This window comes from Lycorma delicatula, chromosome 1 (assembly GCF_047948215.1).
Source record: "Lycorma delicatula isolate Av1 chromosome 1, ASM4794821v1, whole genome shotgun sequence".
NCBI lineage: Eukaryota > Metazoa > Arthropoda > Insecta > Hemiptera > Fulgoridae > Lycorma > Lycorma delicatula.
This window is the reverse complement of record NC_134455.1, coordinates 155,075,237-155,082,674: the sequence shown is the minus strand read 5'-3', so window position 1 is coordinate 155,082,674 and position 7,438 is coordinate 155,075,237. Positions and strand designations below refer to the sequence as shown.

General features: G+C 27.9%; 1 non-coding gene across 1 annotated transcript; it reads right to left on the bottom strand.

Moving 5' to 3' along the window:
* On the bottom strand, positions 1-72 carry TRNAQ-UUG (transfer RNA glutamine (anticodon UUG)). Its single transcript has one exon. It is a non-coding gene; the product is annotated as a tRNA-Gln (tRNA).
* Between the last annotated feature and the right edge of the window lie 7,366 nt (positions 73-7,438).

The window sequence follows — 7,438 nt, the reverse complement described above, 5'->3', positions numbered from 1 at the left end:
AGGTCCCACCGAGATTTGAACTCGGATCGCTGGATTCAAAGTCCAGAGTGCTAACCATTACACCATGGGACCGATGGGCCGTTCGCGCCTTAAAACTGCTACTAGAAACTGACTGAGTTGCGCTTTAAGTCAATACTGTTTGTCGGACATTATTACTACATCTTACTGCTGTGTAATCTCTATTTTTGTACGTATTTGCTAAATAAAAAAAATTGTTTATACTATGAAAAATAATTATCATTCAGGTTTTAGATTTAATGAAAAATAACAAAACACTTTTACTTTCTTCTTTTTCATTTAACCGCAATAATTCTTTATTCACAATAACTTTAATGTTCTAGTTTATTACTGTTTTAAACATCACACTTTTCTTAGTTGTCATTTTTTAAAAAAAAAGGACTTATTTTTTTGTTTAGCCTTGGGAATCACCGTAAGGTATACCTCAGAGGATGAATGAGTATTATATATATATATATATATATATGAATGTTAATGAAATGTAGTCTTGTACTGTCGCAGGTCGACCATTTCTGAGATGTGTGCCTAATTGAAACCCAACTACCAAAGAACACCGGTATCCGCGATCTAGAATTCAGATCCGTATAAAGTAGCCTTTACTAGGATTTCAACCTTAGAACTCGAAATCAGCTGATTTACGATGACGAGTTAACCACTAGACCACTAGACAAAAATACTTATTGGACTTATATAACCCCAAAACAGTTGCCTAAAGCGTACGTTTTCTTTTAAGTGCGTAAGGAAACTAACTGCTTAAACGTACTTGATTCTCTACGGTAAAAGATGACCGTTAAATTGGACGGTATTAAAATAAAATTAAAAGTAACGGCAGCTTTAGTTAATCAAAATTAAAATTAAAAGAACGGCAGCAAAATCTTAGATCATACAAAATCATAAAATAATTATGTTGACTTTTTTTTATTCTTTTTTTATTTTGAGACGCAGTTTTATCTTCTAACAGGAATAAAAAAAAATTACAATAAATGAAATGATTGTATTACCAAAAAATTATATGAGTAAAATTTTCGATTATAATAATATCTTGTCGATTCGTATAAGAAATATTTACATTATACAGATTTGTTATATACTTATGCAGTTTTTAGCGATTCCAATTGTCTTGCTTATTTTTTTTTTAAATTCCCATCTCTTTGGCAGAATGGTAGCGCCTCAGTTTTTCATCCGGCAGTTCTGGGTTCAACTCCAGGTCAGGCATAGCATTTTTTCACAAGCTATACAAAAAAAATCATTTTATTATCATCCGTCGAAACGCGTTTCAGGGTGCCAGCCAAAATAAAAAGGAATATAGGGGAGTTAATTTTTACTGGGTTTTTTCTCCTTCAAGTTAATTATAGTCATTCAACGCATCTATTCATTGATACTAGGGAACAAATTATTACTGATATTTAATTCTCAAAAAATAAAAGTATATTATCTGATCTTACATAAAATCTATTGACTTTTTTTTAAATACTCCTTAAATTTAATTAGGATCTAAGAAAATTTTAAGGGTAAAAACACTATTCAACAGTTTTTATATAGCGCAAGGGAACAAATTCTTCATTCGCCGTATAAAAATATTTTAATATATTCAAGAGATTAAAAAATTTTTGAAATTGTTAAAACTAGCATTCTCTTTTTACTTCTTTTTTTTGTTTCTTCGAATAGTTGCATCTCCCAGTTTGCCAAAGCTTTGCTATTTCCTACTAGTTTAGAAGAATTTATATCATCTCATCTTTTCGGTATCTTGAGAAACAGAATGTTACATGTGACGACGTTTATTGGTAAGGCGCCTAATGACAAGAAGGAATTTTTATAGATTGTTTTTTCCAGTAAAATTGTTACTACTATCTTTTTACGTTTGATATATCATGTTATTGTAAAATCATCGTGTGGCCTTGTAAACTTTAATTAATTTTAAACTTTAACGTTAATTTTATTTAATAAAACTTAATTAAAAATATGAACCATAATTAATTTTTATGCTTTAATATCGTTTTTATTCAACTTAGAAAATAAAATAATCAGTTTTTCACTTTCACTAGCATATTTTTTCAATTTTATTTATTCAACCCGAACAAAAAACCGATTTCTATGATTCTAATTTTATTTCTTAGAAAACGTTCCTCTGGTAATCAATTTATTCAATTATCTTTAGACAGTTTTCTTCTTTCTTTTCTTTCATTTTCATTTCTCTCCTTTTTTCGTCATTAATTACTGTTAGGATATTTATACCGAATATTATGAATACATTAAATGTCGGATCTTATTTTATTATATTTTTAGGCGAAAAATCAAGACAAATTAGTTGGAAAATTTAAGGTAAAAAATAATACATTTTAAAGCATTTCAGAGAGAGCCTTATCAGTTACAATCTTATGTTATTTCTCTATATTCCTTGTATTTTTAGCAAGCGATTTTTTGGCATTGCGTTTCTTACGAACAGACTTTTTTTAAACACGGCCAGTTGAAAAAGAGTTGAAAAAATACTATTTATGCGCTTTTAAAATAGCCATTCTAAAAACAAACGTAAAGCAAGTTTAGTCTGTGATATTTCATTTCTTCAATGATTTAGTAAAACCAATGTTATCTGAATTTTTAGTTAATGTCGAGTAATCTACCAATACAATTCGGGTGAACCCAGACTATTCGCCCTCCGGATTTTGAGACCCGATTTCAGTTCTCCATCAAAAATTTTGAGGGACCTCTTTTGGGAAATTCTATCCTCTCTGAAGGGCCCCTTCATCGGGGGTGGAAGTTTTGAAAAATACGCCCATCTGAATTTTTAGAATATTCCATCGCCAATCTATTTCTTTGAGATCAATTCGGTTTAGGTTATATTGGACTATTTCAATGAACTTAATATAGATGCATATTCTAGAAGTTCCATTTCAGTATTCGTAATATTAAGAAGTGAAACGATAGTTAAAACAAACAAAATGATATACCGCAGTTTGTTTCTTTTACGGTCAATCATATTAAAACAAATTTTCTTTTAGTTTTCTTATGTTTTACAAAAATAATATTTTCCACTTTTTTATATAACCTACACTTTTAATTAAGTTTGACGGAATTAACACATTATACAAAGAATTAAAAGTAAAATTTTGAGAGCTACATAATTTGAACAGAAATCTTCTTTAAAATTTATCTTTTTTTAACGAAAACGCTTATTTTGTTAACTTCTTATTCTTTACGTTAAAACGTTAACTTTTTTCTGAAATTAGTCATTTTAGAAGATGGTAAATTTTAATCGCTTTATATAATACTATGAAATATTAATTCTTGGTTTACACTATCTGTCCAAATATTTCTTACGGTTTTAGTGCATATAAAGCATCTTAGGTGTGTCAGAGTTAGCCTCTATGATAAGAATAACTAATGAGTATATTCATTATATAGCTATTCCATGTAGTGATCAGTGTAAAATTCTCTTTCAGAGCTAAATATGAACTTCATTTGTCGGCTTGGCAAATCGATATGTTATAAAGATGTACGGCTGATTGAAAAAGATATCAAGAAACCTTCCTCAGTTTCCCCGTTAAGGCTCTTGTGGGATGCTTGATGTGTTTGATAATGACTAAAGTTTCTGGTGTAACTAGCGTCTTGTGTCAGATTCCCTACAACCCTTAATATTATTATGGTATCTAACAGACGTGAAAAGTTTCAAAATCTTCAAAGCGATAGGTTTAATTTAAAAAAAAGTTCAACTACTGATTCTTACATTTCCTTTACCTTTGCAAAACAATATTTTCTAAAATCCATTGTTTTATTAAAATTATTTAGTTGCAAGTTTAAAAAAAAAAATAATGTAGATACATAAACGATATAGGCCTAAGTATTCAGTTTTATTTTGTAAAGAATTTGACAGAATGTGCTGTAAATTTTAAACCATTTTGACCGGTTTGAGAATTGACGATTTAATTTTTATTTATGTAAATTGTTGTGGGAATGCTGAATCGCGCTCTTCCTGTTTGGCTAATTGAGTTATTTCAGGAATATTTGCTCTGGATAAATGCTGAAATTGTGAATTGAATAGGTAGTGCTAAAATTGCTACTGTATAAAACACCATCATATCCTGTCTTCAATTTCCATAATTTTCCATAGTTCGTTCGTCTATAACTGTTATAATAATGTTACTGAATATTTACCATATCGCTGTTGTTATTTGAGAAATTACCGTGTAACAGATTTGTTTTCCTCATCATAATTTCACCCGTACAAACTTATTTTAAAATATCTGATTATCTCCCGCATTTTATTTGCTAAATAACCTCAATTTTGTAAATAAAAAATAAAATATAATTAAATAATTGTTTTAAATTTATTAAAAATCTTAAAGTCTGTACTGGTTTTTGTGTTTCTTTATATGAGAAAAATATTTTTACGTAAATCTTTTTTTGTTCAGATTTGTGAGGTTAATTTGGTCCTATCCAGACGGATGGTTCGCTATGAGATAAAGTAGTTGAACGAATCGGTCCTGTACTTTAGTGGTCGATGATTGTAGAGTGTTAGTTTGCGATTAGTTAATCCCATTGAAAAATCATCAAATAGATTTATGTTAGTTAAGTTATGTTTCGAAGGAATTAACATATTATTTCAAATATTAAGATTTAAAAGTACAATTAAGAGAACTACATAATTTGAACAGAAATTTTCATTAAAATTGAGCTTTTTTTTAACGAAAACGCTTATTTTGTTATTCAGCGATAATATTAAGGTTAAAAAAACTAATAAGTTGACAAAATTGTTAGTTGTGTTACATAAATGCAAATTATTTAAATAATTTTTTTTTTTAAATTAACAAATTATTTTCTTTTACTTATTGTAAACTTTTAAAAATAATTCATTTTAATGAGAAATTAATAAAATAAATTTCGTAAAATAAGTAATGGGTAAAACGGTAGACTGTGTTTGTTCCTGATGATTCTTCAAAACTTAGAATCAAAATACGTAACGTTTGAAATGAAAAGAATCGAAATAAAAAATGATTTCATCGGTTAGAGGATAAACGTACAGGTTCCCTTAGATCACGGTTTAAATACATATAATAACGAAGTCTTATTGACTTCGTTATTATAAAAATGTAATATTGTTACTGTAAAAGGAAATTTTTATTTCATTTTAAATAAATTGATTGGAAGTTTTTTCTTATCTGTTAAAAATACAAATCGAGGTATTATGAGGCGTCTTTTCCCGTGAGCCGAAGTATTGCACTATGCAACAGGAAAATAATTTGCTAGTCTAGTTTGACAACAGACAGAATTTTAAACTCAAAAACAAATGGTTTCACTCAAATATCTTTATCAAACCAGACATTTGCTACAACAGAAATAGTATTATCTTTTTAATAAAAAAATCTGATGTGGACACCACATGACTTTCTTGTACGTCTATTAAATTACATGTACACACTTCTTTACAATGAGAGGTTAATAATTATTAATAAATCAATATATTTAAATTAAAAACCCTAATATGGACATCACGTGACTCCCTTGTACGCCTATTAACTTACATAAACACATTTTTTGCTGCACTTCATTTAAACTTATTTCATTTGAAAGTGAGGTACGATCCTCCAATTCTTTAATAAAGTGGACTGTTAAACAATTGCTAAAATATTAATTATTAACATCAACTATTTATACAATTATTAATTCAACAATCTTACCTGAAATATTTGGATAAAGTAAAAGTTATTAAAAATCGTAAAGTCTGTACTGGTTTTTGTTTCTATATGAGAAAAATATTTTTACCTAAATCTTTTTTGGTAAATATTTATTACTCTTTAAATAAATTAAAGTCTTATATCTATCTAAAACTGTTTTTTTCCAATTATTACTATATAACCATCTACAAAATGAAAACAAAAACAAATAATGTTTCACCAGATCTGATGTGGTCACAACATGACTTACTTGTACGCCTATTAAATTACATATACACATTTTTTTTTTAATGAAAAATACATAAAATTTTATTTCATTAATAACTTCTGATATTTTTTTATTTTTTTATTTTATTGTTTTATTGTTATTGCATTATTATTTATTATAATTCTTTTACAAGCAGAGGTTAGTTATTGTTAATAAATAAATATATTTAAATTTAAAAAAAATATAAAAAAAAGGAAATAAATTCTGATTCGACCCATGTGCCTTCTCCTTGTGCGATCAAAATACTTCATTAATTAACATTTATTTGGCTATAACTTTGGAACCAATGAAAATAAGTACCACTTATGATATGTCGTTGAAAAACACTCAGTGAAGGTTGATTACTGCGGTTAAGAAAAAATTCAAAATTCTATTTTTTTGTGATTTGGTATTTTTTGGACACTTTTGGTTCAGTCGATTGCAATCAAAAGGGGAGGTGCCCAACTAGATGTTACAGCAGTCCTAAATCCAAAATTTCAACATTCTACGGCTAATCGTTTTTGAGTTATGCGAGAGGTACATACGTACGTACAGACATCACGCCGAAACTAGTCAAAATGGATTCAGGGTTGATCAAAATGGATACTTCTTTTACTTCGTACAAGGAAGTAAAAATAATTATTTTTAAGCAAACGTTGCACATTATTAAGAATAGATTGAAACGTCACAGTTATAAATATTCGGTTAACATAAATCACGTTATCGGGCTGAAAAAGATCTGAGAAATCATTTACGTATCCTGGAAGCTCTGTATGACTTTCTATGTAGCCTCAACATGGAATATTACACTTTAAACAAGAGTATACGTAGATAAATAAATATTTAATAATGACAATAGCAATTACGCCATAATATTGACGCTAATATTTAACAATAATGAACAATAAAATAGAATCGACGAAAAACGGTAGGTAACCTTCTTGAGACATAATACTGATATATAGGGCTATGTTTACTGTCCTTTGTAGATTGCATATCTCATTATTTTTTCTTTTCACCTATGCACAAGTTAAACTTATATAGGATCATCCATAAAATAAAAACTAATTTCATCGATCAGTATGATGAAAAGTAAAAGTAATTTTCTCTTTTTAAATTATAAAAAATTATTAACGGTGTACTTTCTAAATCACATAAAAATGTTACTATAATAAGAGCTTTTTGGAGCTACCCTTATCGGTTGCCATACCAAAGTAATTATGCAATCATAATTAACACTGAAAAGATCTTCTGGAAGTACTTTCAGAAGAAATGTAGGAAGTGAATCGATTGTTTATATAATTTTTAAAACGTATTTATCAACTAACATATTGGTTAATTTGGAAAACAAGATTCTTTAAAAACCATTTACAAAATTATTACTTAAAATTTAAACCTAGGGGACAGTTAAAGTGTTAAACAATCTTATCAGCCGATATTATGAAAAAATTATATAAATAGAAATATATGCAATAAATAAATAAATGGAAATAATCATAAA